This window comes from Ranitomeya imitator, chromosome 2 (assembly GCF_032444005.1).
Source record: "Ranitomeya imitator isolate aRanImi1 chromosome 2, aRanImi1.pri, whole genome shotgun sequence".
NCBI classification, from domain to species: domain Eukaryota; kingdom Metazoa; phylum Chordata; class Amphibia; order Anura; family Dendrobatidae; genus Ranitomeya; species Ranitomeya imitator.
In genome coordinates, this window is record NC_091283.1 from 536,132,305 (window position 1) to 536,148,820 (window position 16,516).

Consider the following 16,516-nt stretch of genomic DNA (forward strand, 5'->3'; position numbering starts at 1 on the left):
GAGGAGGAGAAGATGGACAGTCGTCCTCTTGGTGTGGACAGGGAAGTCTTGGCATAAATGGCTGAGTTTATGTTCTGCTGCCTGTCCCGTGACCCTCGCATTGTAAGCATTTTGGCCAACACTAATTACTGATTGGTCACCCTTCTAGACCCACTTTACATCTCTCCTTCCCGTGGCGCAGAGATGTAATAAAATGTTGCAGTACCAGAAGGCCCTATTTGAAGAATTATTCAAACAATTCCCATGTGACAGTGCTGGCTGCAGAGGTCACAGTTCGTTGGACAACCAAGGAATAGAGACGAAGGAGACTCACATCAGATGCAGCAGAGACAGGGAACACTTTCAAATGTCTGACACAGTTTTCTCAGACCATCCCAGTGCCCAGACCTTGTGTGTGGGGTACTCTGACAAGGAGGGAGAAGTTTTGTAAAATGCTGAAGGAGTACCTTGCCGACCATACCATTTTCCTCTGTGATTCCTCTCTGCTTTACAACTATTGGGTATACAAGCTCAATCCATGGCATGACCTGACTCTCTATGCCTTGGAGGCCCAGGCCAGCCCTGCTGCTAGCGTTTTGTCAGAGAGGGTTTTTAGTGCCACTGGGGGTATTATAACCAATAGGCACATCTGCCTGTCAACTGAAAATGCTAGGATGACTCTTATCAAAATGAACAAGGGCTGGATTGTGCCAGACTTTACTACATCATCGGAAGACAGCAGCGGAACAGAAACTTAAATCCAGTGTTTTTATTTTCTGGTCTTTTCCCATGCACACCTTCCCACCCAAACATGCTTACACTCTTCAGGATCTTGTTTTTTTTGTGTCGTCCTCTTCCTTCTCATCCTCCACCATATCAACAGGGTGATTATGCTACCCTCACTATAAATTTTTTAAGGTTGTTTATGATACCAGCATTAAGAAATTTGAGAGGCCTACCTCTAACATTCTTTGATATATGTGTATACCACCCAGGAGACCCACTCCTTAGTAATGGGAAAAAAAACTTTTCTGAGGCTCCACCTTCTAGTTGAGAGTACATTTTTCGCAACCAAAAGAGTCGGTGGGTCTTAATAGTATATGATCCAGTGCCTTGTTGTGGGCTGTCGGATGGTCATCACATAGGGAGTAGTCACACTGCATACAGGATTTCACAAGTTGGACAGGAGACTATACAGTAAGTACAGAAGATCTTGTTCTCCTCCATATCAGACTGAGCAGATGCAAAACGCTCCACTATATTCCTTAGCCTTAGCGGAGTTGATGAAATAACAGTTCTTGATGCTGCTATGTGAAGCTAATACATTTTTCAGGGGTAATTCAAATAGATTCTATTCTCTAATAAAACCGCTCTTATCTGTAATTTGTGTACGGTGAGCTGTTGCAGCAATGATAGTGCATTACAGTAATCTAGTCAGGCATTATTTCCTTATAGTCCTTGCTGCTGCAACCTAACAAAAAAAATCAAGGTAACATCTATTCTATTCCTTATTAATACCACTGTTAGCTGTGTTTAGTATAGGGATAGGTGCTAGGTATCATCTGATGGAAATGAGTGTTTATTAACTATCACATTAATCTCTTCCACAGTCCATAACTTGGTTGCTATTTTCCATGCACTCATTGACAGATTCATGCTTTTATACAATGATCGGTACTCAGAAATTCATCAAAGCTGACAGTGTTGCATGCATTTTTCCAGAGTTTATTGCTGTCACAAACAACAAAAAATCTTTTCATGGAAACTTCAAATCCCTTCTATATTCTGCAATAATACCACTCTTATCTGCAATTCATCTACGGTGAGATGTCGCAGTAGTGATAGCTTATTACAGGCATTTAGTCAGAGATTATTATTGCCTTATAAATTATAATCCTTGCTGCTGTTTTTTTCCATGCACTCATTGACAGATTCATGTTTTTTACTGTGATCTGTACTCTGAAATTCATCAAATCTGTCAGTGTTGCTTGAGGTCCTATAGAGTTTGTTGATGGAACATACAAGAAAATAGTATTTTCAGGACCGATTCAAATCCCTCCTATATTCTTCACCAATACTGGTCTTATCTGTAATTTGTCTATGGTGAGCTGTTGCAGTAGGGATAGCGTATTGGAGCCATCTATACTGGGATTATTGCCTTATAAATTATAATCCTTGTTGCTGGAACCTAAAAAAATTATCAAGGTAACATCTATTCTATTCTCTATTAATACTGCTGTTAGCTTTCTTTGGTGCAGGGATAGGTGCTAGGTATTATCTGCTGGAAATGAGTGTTCATTCTAGTCACGCACATCTCTTCCACAGTCCATAACTTGATTGCTTTTTTCAATACATTCATTGACAGATTCATGATTTTTACGGTGATCTGCACTGAGAAATTTATCAAAACAGGCAAAATTTACTGATTTAATGTGTTTATTTGCAATTTCACTGTATCAGCTGTATGTTAGATGTAGTGTTGGGAGACGCTATGCAACTGGAGATGGAATAATCAGTTCTGAATTTTCCAGTGTTTTTTTTTCCATCCATTTCTAGGTGCTTCTTGCAGTATGTTTGGGATCATTGTCCTGCTGGAAGACCCATGGCATAGGATGGAAACCCAGCTTTCTGACACTGGACACTACATTGCAACCCTAAATCATTTTTAATTCTTCACATTTTATTATGCCTTGCACACAGCCAAGGCACATAGTGCCAGAGGCAGAAAACAACCTCAAAATGTGTTTGAACCTCCACCATATTTGGCTGTAACTACTGTGTTCTTTTATTTGTAGGCCTCATTCCATTTACTGTAAACAGTAGAATGATTTGCTTTACCAAAAAGCTCTATGTTGGTCTCATCTGTCCACAAGATGCCTGATAGCCCTCTAAAAATAGTTGGGGCCTTCTGCTGGTCCTCTATAAATTGTGAGGGCTGGCTGCTGGCACTCCACAAATAGAGTGAGGGCCACCTGATGGCCCTCCAACAATAGTGAGGGCCAACTGCTGGCCATCTAGCAATGGTAAGGGCCGCCTGATGGCCCACTACAAATAGTGGGTGCAGCCTGATGGCCCTGAAAACAGTTTTTTTGTGACTTTCAGCGTCCCTTCATCATAAATTAACAGGATGTGTCTGATCATGTCTCACACACCACATGGCCAGATAAGGTAGTAAAATGTTAAAACTACATTTCTTGGTGACTGTTTTTTTCAGAATTGAAAGCAAAACAAACAAGCAAAAGCGCAGCACAAGCCCTACGTGGGAAAAAAGCCCAGAGTGTGGAGGAGCATTTTTTTCTCTTATTTATTTTGTCTTATATGCAAGTCATTATCCTGGAAAGAATGTTTTTTTAACATTTCTTAACATAAATCCATTTTAACTTCAGCAACATATTTTTTTGTCAGTCTGTAAAAGTGGCGTAATATTCTGGCAACATTGTTCCCAGCAGCGACATGGGATTCAGAAATGTGTACAGGGGTCTTTCCCATGGTGTCCCCATACCATTTCTGCACTGTTTCCATCGATTTCAGCAATTTTTAGACCCCTCCAAACCTCCGAGGGGCATGTAGACCAACGAAAAAATACTCGCGTTTCCCTGTTGACTTCCCTTATACTCATTACTCAGGTCAAGCACCCAAGCATTACGATGTGCTCGACTCGAGTAACGAGTGCTCTCTCATCACTAATGGATAGTGCTCGTACCCGAAAATTGGACTTCTGAACAAACTATAACTTGAATCATTCCCAATCTGTATTACATGATAGCCGTGATGAAAATCCAAATAAAACATTGTGCTTATAGGAATATTCCTGTACCTTTCATGAATTCATTCATTTGCATTAAAGTTACATTGGTATACATTCATATTAAATCCACCTAGCAAGGTTCATTTTGATGAACAGACAGCTTCAATAGATATCCCACACGCAAGGCAAGCCCTGGGTTAAAAAAGCCCATGGGTCACACTTAGGGAGGCAGACACTTATGGTGACCATGCTCTGGGCCTGAAATGTGATTATACATTTCTCATATGTCAGCACAATAAATTAAGGGAAAAAGGGAGGGAAAATGGAGAGAAAATAATGTGAACTGAAAAATAAGTAACTTTTATTGTGTTAAAGGGAACTTGTTAGGTGATTTTTTTTATAGCATACTAAAAGTATCCTGAAATATGACTTGGGCAGCCCTTTTAGAATATGTAACGTTTATTGCTGTACCTTGTCCCGTTTTTTTTCTATAAGTTTTGGACAACTCAGAGTTGTGCTCCAGGTAGTCAAGAGTACTGTATGTAAATAAAAATTAAATATGCACCCTTTCCCCTCCCACAATCTCTCCCACCAATCGCATCAGAAACAATCCTCAGACTAAGTATGTAAGTTGATTTGTAGTGTTTGAACCGATCTCCTATTACATGAAGCCTAAATGTAGCAATGTAAGCAATATCAGCCAGAATGAGAGTTAACTATTGGCATGCTGCATGTTGATAGCTTGTTTTGATTGCTTGATTCTTGTTTTCTACACATTATACAGAAAGTCCCAATGTTTTGGGGAACTTGTGTTGTATACTCTATTACTCCACTATTGACTTGTAAGGAGACTTTCCCCGGTTGTACAGACTGGAGAAGATCGGCATACAGTGCTGCTCACCTTTATTGACACACCTTAATTTTTTTCTTAGACAATACAATATCTCCAGGAGTGAATGAAAATGTGCCATAGTTATATCCTCATGATTTTTTAATTACCGTAGTGGTCCAAAGTAATACAACAACAAAACATTGTTTTTCAACTTACATGTTGCAATGTCAATAAGAAACAGAATAAACAGCACGTGCAGCAATAAAGGTACCCTTAGCTAATGCTTTGGTACTGATGACAGCCTCAAAATGTTTCTTGTATCTATCTATAAGCTTCTTGCACTTCTCAGATGGTATTTTCTCCCACTCTTCCTTTACAGTTTGTTCATATAATAATAATAATCATACAATTATTAGGTTCTGTAGAAGGACGTAGATCTGGGGATTTATTATGATGGAATATAGGCTGAACTGGATGGACAAATGTCTTTTTTCTGCCTTACTATGTTACTATGTTACTATGTTCAAGCTCTTGAATGTTTACAGATTTCTTTTTTCCCAATGGCAGATTTCAGCTCACTCCAAATATTTTCAAAAGGATTGAGGTTAGAACTCATTGCTGGCCATTTTAAACAGTCCATTTTTTCTTTTTCAACCCTTCCTGTGTTCTTTTGGATGTGTGCTTTGGGTCATTGTCTTGTTAGATGACCATGATCTTCAACTCAAACCAAGTTTTATTACACTGGCTAAGACATTTTGCTCGAAAATCTCTTGATAATTCTCTGATTTCATGATTCCTTTGATATGGTCATGACTAGGGTCGGCGGTCGGCGATCTCTAATTAAAAGTCGGATTTCGTTTTATATATATATATATATATATATACATGTCATTCAGACACATATATATATATATACATATATATATATATTTACATTAACTTCAGCGCGATATAGCAGAAAAGTCGGTAATTTAATTACCGGCTTTTCATTTCTCCTGCAAAACCCGACATGATTTGAGACATGGTTTACATACAGTAAACCATGTCATATCCCCCTTTTTTTGCATATTCCACACTACTAATGTTAGTAGTGTGTATGTGCAAAATTTCAGCGCTCTAGCTCTTAAGTTTAAGGGTTAAATCACGGAAAAAATTGGCGTGGGCTCCCGCACAATTTTCTCCGCCAGAGTAGTAAAGCCAGTGACTGAGGGCAGATACTAATAGCCTGGAGAGGGTCCACAGTTATTGGCCCCCCCCTGGCTAAAAACACCTGCCCCCAGCCACCCCAGAAAAGGCACATCTGTAAGATGCGCCTATTCTGGCACTTGGCCACTCTCTTCCCATTCCCGTGTAGCGGTGGGATATGGGGTAATGAAGGGTTAATGCCACCTTGCTATTGTAAGGTGACATTAAGCCAGATTAATAATGGAGAGGCGTCAATTATGACACCTATCCATTATTAATCCAATTGTATGAAAGAGTTAAAAAAAACGCAAACACAATATTAAAAAGTATTTTAATGAAATAAACACACCGTTTGTTGTAATAATTTATTGTACGCTCAATCCACTCGCTGAAGACCCTCACTCTGTAACAAATAAAAAATAATAAACCAACAATATACATACCTTCCGTAGATCTGTAACGTCCCACGTTGTAAATCCATCTGAAGGGGTTAAAATATTTTACAGCCAGGAGCTCTGCTAATGCAGCGCTGCTCGTGGCTGTAAACTCCAGTGAATGAAGGTAATGTAGGTCAATGACCTGTAGTTACCTTCATTCGCGGTGATGCGCCCCCTGCTGGATGTCCTCATATGACCTCGAGCCTGGGAACTTTTCCCACGCTCCAGGGACATCCAGCAGGGGGTGCATCACCGCGAATGAAGGTAACTGCAGGTCATTGACCTACATTACCTTCATTCGCTGGGGTTTACAGCCACGAGCAGCGCTGCATTAGCAGAGCTCGTGGCTGTAAAATATTTTAACCCCTTCAGATGGATTTACAACGTGGGACGTTACAGATCTACGGAAGGTATGTATATTGTTGGTTTATTATTTTTTATTTGTTACAGAGCGAAGGTCTCCAGCGAGTGGATTTACATTGGGTTTCGAGTTTTGGCCGATCCCCGACCCCGACTTTTCAATAGGATCGGCCGATTTCACTCGACCCGACTTTTGAGAAAGTCGGGTTTCGTGAAACCCGACTCGACCCTGAAAAATTAAAAGTCACTCAACCCTAGTCATGACCTCTAGTACCAGAAGCAGCAGAGCAACCCCACAGCATTATGGATCCTCCACTATGATTAACTGTTGGTAGGGTCTTCTTTTCCTTATAAGCTTCATTGGGTCTTCTGTAAATAATCTGTTGCTTTGCATTGCCAAAAAGCTCTATTTTTGTTTTATCTGTCCACAGAACATTTTTTCAGAAGGATTGTGCTTTGTCAAGTAACTCTTTGGCAAAGATCAGTTGATCCTTTTTATGTCTTTTCTTCAGCAATGGATTCTTCCTTGGCCTTCGCCCATAATGCTCTGCTTGGTTTAGTGTGTGGTGTATGGTACTTGTTGAAACCATGACCCCAGACTGTTCCAGGATGACCTTCAGATCTTTGGATGTTTGTTGTCATGTTTTTTGCACCTTTAGCACCAACCTTTGAAGACATCTCTTGTCAATTTTCCTCTTTCCCCACATCCAGGGAGGTTCTTGTCAGTTATATGCTTGGCAAACTTCTTAATAACATTGCACACTGTTGAAACTGAAATACCAATGTCTTTGGAGATTGCCTTAAACCCTTTGGAAGTCTTGTGTTTGCTAATAATAGCAGTTCTGATGTCCTCTCCATTATGACAAAGGAACAGGGCCTACCATGTGGCTTTTTAAAACACTGAAGTCATCATTAATTGGCTAATTCATGTCACATGGGCAACGACAATTAATCACAGGTGATTCTCATTTGTGATTTACAACAGGTGAGTCAAAATGTGTTTCCATACTAATTTAATATAAAGAGTGCCAATACCAGTGTGACAGCAAACTTTACATTTTTCTATTTTTCCCTCCAATTATTTTTTTTAAATTATTGTTTATCATTTGCTCTTTTGTATTTAACACGAGTGCTCTGTACAAAAAAAACGCTTTCACTTGGTTATTTTTTTTCAGGAGATATTCCACATTATGTACTTACTAGTGATGAGCGAATATACTCGTTACTCGAGATTTCCCGAGCACGCTCGGGTGTCCTCCGAGTATTTTTTTAGTGCTCAGAGATTTAGTTTTCATTGCCTCAGCTGAATGATTTACAGCTATTAGCCAGGCTAAGTACATATGGGGGTTGCCGGGTTGCTAGAGAATCCATACATGTAGTCAAGGTGGCTAATAGCTGTAAATCATTCAGCTGAGGCAAAGAAAACAAAATCTCTGAGCACTAAAAAAATACTCGGAGGACACCCGAGCGTGCTCAGGAAATCTCGAGTAACGAGTATATTCGCTCATCACTAGTACTTACACTTCATGGGTGCGAATAACGAGGAGCAGGACTGTACTAATTTATTTCTTTTGCTTATAAATCGTCAACATATTTTGCAGCATTCTATAGAGCATGCATTTATTGACAGTGACCCTAAGGGTATGTGCACACGTAGATGGAACCTCTGCGGATTTTTCCGCACCTGTTTTGAGAAATCCGCAGGTAAAAACCACTGTGTTTTACCTGCGGATTTACTGCGGATTTTATGTGGTTTTTGTGCTGATTCCACCTGCCGATTTACACCTGCGGATTCCTATTATGGAGCAGGTGTAAACCGCTGCGGAATCCGCACAAAGAATTGAGATGCTGCGGAATAAACAACGCTGCGTTTCCGCAAGTTTTTTCCGCAGCATGTGCACTGCGGATTTTGTTTTCCATAAGTTTACATGGTACTGTAAACTCATGGAAAACAGCTGCGAATCCGCAGCGTCAAAACCGCTGTGGATCCGAGGCAAAATCCGCACCGTGTGCACATAGCCTAATAGACATTTTTATGTAACTTGAATTTGAAAGGAAACTTAAGTTGTAAATCAAATTAATATTTCCTGTGACCACCTTTTGCCTTCATCATTTCTTCTCGGGACACTTATGCACAATTTTTGAAGGATCTAGGCAGGAAGATTGCTCCAAACATCTTGGATGGATGTAGGCTGATGCAAATTCTTCTGTCTCTTCATGCAACCTCAGACAGACTCCATGTTGAGATCAGGGTTCTATGGGGCCATATTATCAATTCCAGAACTTCTTGTTCTTTTTATGCTGAAGATAGTTCTTAATGACATAGGCTATATGAATGGGTTTATTTTCTTGGTAGAGAATACAATTGGAGCCAGTCAGATGCCTCTCTGATGATATTACATGATGGATAAGTAGCTGTCTGTATGTCTCATCATTGAGGACACTATTATTTCTAATCAAATCCTCAATTTAATTTGCTGAAATGCAGCCCCAAACTTGCAAGGACCCTCCACTATGCTTTACTAATACCTGTAGACACTGATTATTGTACCAGTCTCCAGCCCTCTGCAGAATAAATTGTCTTCTGTTACAGCCAAAAATGTCACATTTTGACTATTCAGCCCAGAGCACTTGCTGCCATTTTTATGCACCCCTGTTCCTATATTTTCATGCAATTGTACCCAGAAGAATTGATGTTGTTCTGCAGGCAAATGGTCCTCTTCACACCACATGTTGATGTGATTTATATTCTCTTATGTTCATTCAGTTTGCATTTTTTAACAGATAAAAATAACCCATAAACATTTGTATTTTTGAAAGCAATCTTACATTTTTCTTTCTTAAGGCATTTTTCTACACCTGCCTAAACCTTTTGCATAGTAATGTATCTGTATGTCTCTCTGATCCGCTTCTTCTGATGTATACCATCATACCTGTAGATCAGATAGCATTTTCAACATGACAGGTTCGCTTTAGTACACTAACACTGTTGAATTTAACTCTTTAACTCTAAGGCCGGCTTCACACTCAGCGTATGAAAATACGGTCCGTATATTACGGCCGTAATACGCTGAAAAGTCCCGAAAATAGTGGTCCGTAGCTCCTCCGTAGGCAGGGTGTGTCAGCGTTTTTTGCGCATGGCATCCTCCGTATGTAATCCGTATGGCATCCGTACTGCGTGGTTTTCTCGCAGGCTTGCAAAACCAACATACCGCTATAGAAGTGATCCATGTGTCCCAAAAAGAAAAAAAAAAAATATATACTGTCTATATATATATATATATGTATATATATATATATATATATATATGTCAGTAGACACATATATCTAATATATAATTGCCTAGAATACTACTTCCTGCAATTTGTGCCAACTTCCGTGGCTTTGTCCGGAGCTAATGTCCGGAGCTAATGTCCGGAGATAAGTGACGTCAACAGTGTCCAGTGTCTGATTGGTTGCCGCCTGCTGCGAGCGACCAATCAGAAACGTGCCGTACTGTGACACACTCCACCCGCCATTTTGGTGTGATTTTTGAATTTTTACCTCACAGCAAGTTTCTACTGCGTGGAGGCGGGCCCAGTGACGTTGCTCTTCAAGCTCCTGCCGAATTTCATCAAAAAAATGATAATACCATTTACCAAAACTATATATATTTAGTTGTGAAGTGGTTCAGTGACATTTTCACACCAATTTTGAACTTTTGTTTGGTGTTTTCTCAATATACTGCCTATTATTTTTGTTCTTTCTTACTATTATTTATTAATTGTATTATTCTTACATTTGAATAAATAAAGTATATATGGATTCTAGACTCCCGATTCTTTAGAATCGGGCTGCCATCTAGTGTATATATATTAATATTTTTTCCAGCGCTATACAGCTTGAAAGCCGGTAATTCAATTACCGGCTTTTTCTTTCTCCTTCCTAAAACCCGACATGATTTGAGACATGGTTTACATACAGTAAACCATGTCTTCTCTCCATTTTTTTTTTGCAGATTCCACACTACTAATGTCAGTAGTGTGTATCTGCAAAATTTGGCCGTTCTAGCTCTTAAAATAAAGGGTTAAATTGGCGTGGGCTCCCGCGCAATTTTCTCCACCAGAGTAGTAAAGCCAGTGACTGAGGGCAGATATTAATAGCCTGGAGAGGGTCCACGGTTATTGGCCCCCCCCCTGGCTAAAAATATCTGCCCCCAGCCACCCCAGAAAAGGCACATCTGGAAGATGCGCCTATTCTGGCACTTGGCCACTCTCTTCCCATTCCCGTGTAGCGGTGGGATATGGGGTAATGAAGGGTTAATGCCACCTTGCTATTGTAAGGTGACATTAAGCCTAATTAATAATGGAGAGGCGTCAATTATGACACCTATCCATTATTAATCCAATTGTAGTAAAGGGTTAAATAAAACACAAACACATTATTTAAAATTATTTTAATGAAATAAAAACAATGGTTGTTGGAGTATTTTATTCTACGCCCAATCCAGTCACTGAAGACCCTCGTTCTGTAAGTAAAAAAACATAATAAACCAACAATATACTTACCTTCCGAGGATCTGTAACGTCCAATGATGTAAATCCTTCTGAAGGGGTTAAAACATTTTGCAGCAAGGAGTTCCGCTAATGCAGGCTGCTCCTTGCTGCAAAACCCCGGGGAATGAGGCTAAATATAGATCAATGATCTATATTTAGCTTCATTTGCGGTGAGGCGCCCTCTGCTGGATGTTCATAGATCGTGGGAACTTACCTAGAAAGCCTGGGAGCTTTCTAGGTAAGTTCCCACGATCTATGAACATCCAGCAGAGGGCGCCTCACCGCAAATGAAGCTAAATATAGATCATTGATCTATATTTAGCCTCATTCCCCGGGGTTTTGCAGCAAGGAGCAGCCTGCATTAGCGGAACTCCTTACTGCAAAATGTTTTAACCCCTTCAGAAGGATTTACATCGTTGGACGTTACAGATCTGCGGAGGGTAAGTATATTGTTGGTTTATTATGTTTTTTTACTTACAGAACGAGGGTCTTCAGTGACTGGATTGGGCGTAGAATAAAATACTCCAACAACCATTGTTTTTATTTCATTAAAATAATTTTAAATAATGTGTTTGTGTTTTATTTAACCCTTTACTACAATTGGATTAATAATGGATAGGTGTCATAATTGACGCCTCTCCATTATTAATTAGGCTTAATGTCACCTTACAATAGCAAGGTGGCATTAACCCTTCATTACCCCATATCCCATCGCTACACAGGAATGGGAAGAGAGTGGCCAAGTGCCAGAATAGGCGCATCTTCCAGATGTGCCTTTTCTGGGGTGGCTGGGGGCAGATATTTTTAGCCAGGTGGGGGCCAATAACCGTGGACCCTCTCCAGGCTATTAATATCTGCCCTCAGTCACTGGCTTTACTACTCTGGCGGAGAAAATTGCGCGGGAGCCCACGCCAATTTTTTCCGCCATTTAACCCTTTATTTTAAGAGCTAGAACGGCCAAATTTTGCAGATACACACTACTGACATTAGTAGTGTGGAATCTGCAAAAAAATGGAGAGAAGACATGGTTTACTGTATGTAAACCATGTCTCAAATCATGTCGGGTTTAGGAAGGAGAAAGAAAAAGCCGGTAATTGAATTACCGGCTTTCAAGCTGTATAGCGCTGGAAAAAATATTAATATATATACATATATGTGTCTCACTGACATATATATATATATATACCTATTCTATGTGTACACATTTATTCTACCTATTGGACTGTAAGCTGTCAGTGTGATTTTACTGTACACCGCACTGAATTACCGGCTTTTCTCTCTAACAGCGCTGCGTATTTCTCGCAAGTCACACTGCTTGTCCGTGTGTAATCCGTATTTTTCACGCTTCCATAGACTTTCATTGGCGTATTTCTTGCGCAGTACGGTGACAAACGCAGCATGCTGCGATTTTGTACGGCCGTAGAAAGCCGTACAATACTGATCAGTAAAATACGGCAGATAGGAGCAGGGGCATAGAGAATAATTGTGCTGTATTTTTTGCGAGTTTTACGGACGTAGTTTCTGCGCTCTTACGTCCGTAAAACTCGCAAGTGTGAAGCCGGCCTAATAGATGTTTTATCTGCTGTGTGGCACTTTTGCTGCACTATAGATACTTTTGAACCATTTGCACCTGAATTTAGTGGCATTAGTGCTATGCACAACAATAAAACTGAAAAGTAGGCATATTAGTAATTTAGGAATAGTTATGAAATGCATCGCTATTTAACATAAACCATTGTATAGAAAAATTGCAGAAAATTTAGGCTATGTGCACACGTTCAGGATTTCTCGCAGAAAATTCCTGAGAAAAATCGGACATTTTTTGCAAGAAACCCGCAAGAATACTGCATGCGTTTTTGCCGCGGTTTTGCCGCGTTTTTTTCCAAACACTTCCCAATGCATTTTGTAGTGGGAAATCCGCAAAAAAAACGCAAAATTAATGAACATGCTGCGGTTTTTACCGCGATGCGTTTTTTTCATGGAAAAAACGCATCATGTGCACAAAACATGCAGAATTCATTCTAAATGATGGGATGCTTATTGTATGCATTTTTTTGTGGTTTTATAGCGTTTTTATCGGGAAAAAACGCGAAAAAAACGCAACGTGTGCACATAGCCTTAACCTCTATAAAATTGAATTGCAGTAATGTTTGTAGTGAAAAATATGTCAAAGGGTGCACAAACAGGTATACATTTATTACAGCATAAGCCAATAAAGTAGCTGAGGTTTACTAGTTGGCTTAAATTATGCTTTTGGGTATTGGCAAAATGGGTATACAAATTTATCTGGAAAGAGGATAAAATCTTTGCATTAGCTCAGCAATGTGTTTAAGTGATCACAAATGTTTGCACTTCTTTTGATTTGAAACATGTGCCCTTATCATCCTCCTGAGAACAAACAGTATAAACCAATTTCATCTAATAGGTTTTAAAGACAGATAGTCACATACTAAATGTAACCTAAACATGTTGTTTCTATACACGGCCGGATTAAAGCACACACAAAAAGGGACATTTTTCATTTCCTTTTTGGACAATTTATGGGTCTTCGTCACCAATCCACTTAGGTATGATGCTAAAATTCCACCCTTGAAAATCTTCATAAATATTTATATTTATGCACCTTATATTGGTATTATTCGCTTACTATATGGCACTCCTACTTCAGGGCTGTATGGTTCTATAATGTCCTCACTGAATAGCATTATTTTGTAGATACTACAGCCCTGAATCATCATTTGCATTTTTTTTACATCATTTTGCTTTTTTGTCTTGCAGTATCAATAGCAGTTTTTTTGCACCAAACTCTTCAAAATGGCACACACAATGCATGACTTTGGAGCAAAGTTGAAAAAATGCCCTTTTTTCTGTCTTGAACTGCTTCTGCTACTTTTTAGTGAAAAAAGTTGCAGATTTCGCAAAGTAAATCAAAAATTGCACCAAAATACTGACATTCTCAAAAATACACCGGAGTAAGGAGGTGGGGAGTGAAATTTTTGCAACAGTATAAAAAGTGATGAATCAGGAAAAACATCTGGAATTGCTAAACTGCTATTAGAAAGTAAAAATCTGCCAGCACAAATAAAATTAACTTTAAAAAGGGTGCAAATAAAATAACAAATTGGGTGCAAAAAATACAAATTTGCGCAAAAAGAACAAAACTAAAGAGAATATTAGTGTGCTGAGACTAGGAATCTCACTGCGGACTAGCGTGCCTTGCCAACCACCGATCCCATCAACTGAATCTGCTGCTTCTTTCTTCTTAATCACCAAGGCATGTGTTCTCGCACAGGTCTCTGGCCGTAGAACCTCCACTTCTTTACCCCTTACAGTCGAGGTGAGTGAGAGCCCAGGAGATGTCTGCTGTTTTTGTTTCCCCGATCACACCACATGTTTCTTAATCCACCATAACATCTCTGTCTGCACCTCACTCACAGTACAGCAGTTTATTGTGTTCATCATACTCCACTCTCTCTCAGCACAGCAGCCAGCCCTCAGTCCAGCAGTTGTGGTCACATAAAAGAAGAATGTTTCTTCCTATACATGCTAAAGCTAAGAGATTGAACTCCACCATCTCAAATCTGTTGGCCACGGAAATCTTGCCTTCCCGCCTGGTGGATACAGATGGTTTCCAAAAGCTGATGGCCATCACAATTCCCCAGTACCAGTTGCTCAGTTGCAATTACTTCTCTAAGAAAGCTGTGCCTGCGCTACCCCAGAATGTCCCAGACAACATCACCCGTTGTTTGAAAAAAATCTAGGTCTGCCAATGTGCATTTCACCACTGATACCTAGATGAGCAAACATGGACAAGGATGTCATATCTTGCTGACAGGGCATTGGATTACTCTGGTGGCTTTGTGGGCAGCTGTGCAAGGGGCTGCTCCACAAGTCATGGAATCCCCAAGGCTTGTGGGTTAAAGATCTGTATCTAAAACTTCATCCACTGTTTCTGGCTCCTCCAACTTCTCTAGAGCCTCCACTTGCACCCTCAGCCTCTCCCTTAATGAGACACACGTTCCAACAGTGCAGAGAGAATCCCCCACCTCCACACTGAGAAGCCAAGGCTCACTGCAATATGGCAGTATTTAAATTAATATGCCTTGCAGATTGCAGTCACATACCTCAAGAGTTGTGGACAGCTATGTCTGGGTAACCTAACACACGTGCCTTGCATGGCTCATGTCCTCAACCTGGTGGTACAGCAATTTCTCCACCACTATCCTGACCTGGATGTGCTACTGCAGAAGGCACGGTCGCTGTGCGCATCCCACAGGAAATCGACTTGCATTGCTACAAAGGTCTACCAGCTTACTGGTTATTAGTTTCCACTCCACATATTGCAGTGACTTTTCCTGCAGCGCTCATCCCTGGTGCAGTATGTCCTTTTCTATAGCCTGGGCAAACGCAGTATGGATGTGGTGCAAATCACGCTTGCTGAGTGGGCACAGATGAAGAACCTGTGCACCCTTCTGCACAGTTTCAAAATAGCTACTAAGATGGTTTGCGCTGATTATGCCATCATCAGCATTATTATTCCAGTCATTTACATGTTGGAACACACTTTGAAAAGTCTGCGGGAGGAGGTGGTGGTTCCAGAGGAAGAAGTGGAAGCAGAGGAGTATGTGGGAGGGATAAGAAGATCTCTAAGTTCCGGACTGTCATCGCACAGGCAAGTGCTATGGAAGAGTGGATTACAGCGATCAAGGGGGCTCATGGTACCAGACAAACTGTTAATGAATGTGTAGGAGGTGAGAAACAAATGGAGGAGGATGAGGAGGAAGAGGTGATGGACACTCAACAGTCAGGAGATGAGGATAATGCCCCTCTCTGTTGTCCATGTTTGACTGGAGGGGACGGAGGTTTGAGTGTTACCCCGCCACCAACACACCATGGACTTGGACCTCATGGAAGAGGCCGACACATGACCACCTTCTTGCTGCACTATCTGCAGCATGATGCCCATATTGTTAGGATTAGAAATAGTGCTGACTACTGGGTTGCTACTCTGTTAGATCCACGGTATAAGATTGAATTTTGCCAGATGCTTCCTCCCCTGGAAAGGGATGCCCGCATGCTGGAGTTTCAAAACACGCTTGTAGACAATCTTAAGAGAGGGATTCCCCAAGACAGCAGTGAGGCACACTGTGTACATCACAGTTATAGACTTCGAATCCCGGGATCATCGAGTTGTCAGCAGCAGTGTAAATGGCAGAAGTAATTTCTGTGAGTCATTTCACACATTTTTTAGACCAGCCTGTGCACCAGCAGAAAAGAGTACAAGTCTGACACATTGTGAATGACTGGAGAGGATGGTACAGGAGCATCTCAAGATCAATATCAATGCCATCAGGGAGAATTTGGACCCTTTCGCATTTTAGTCTTCAAAAATGGATGAGTGGCTTGAGCTCACCTGCACACCTTTGAGGTTTTGTCATG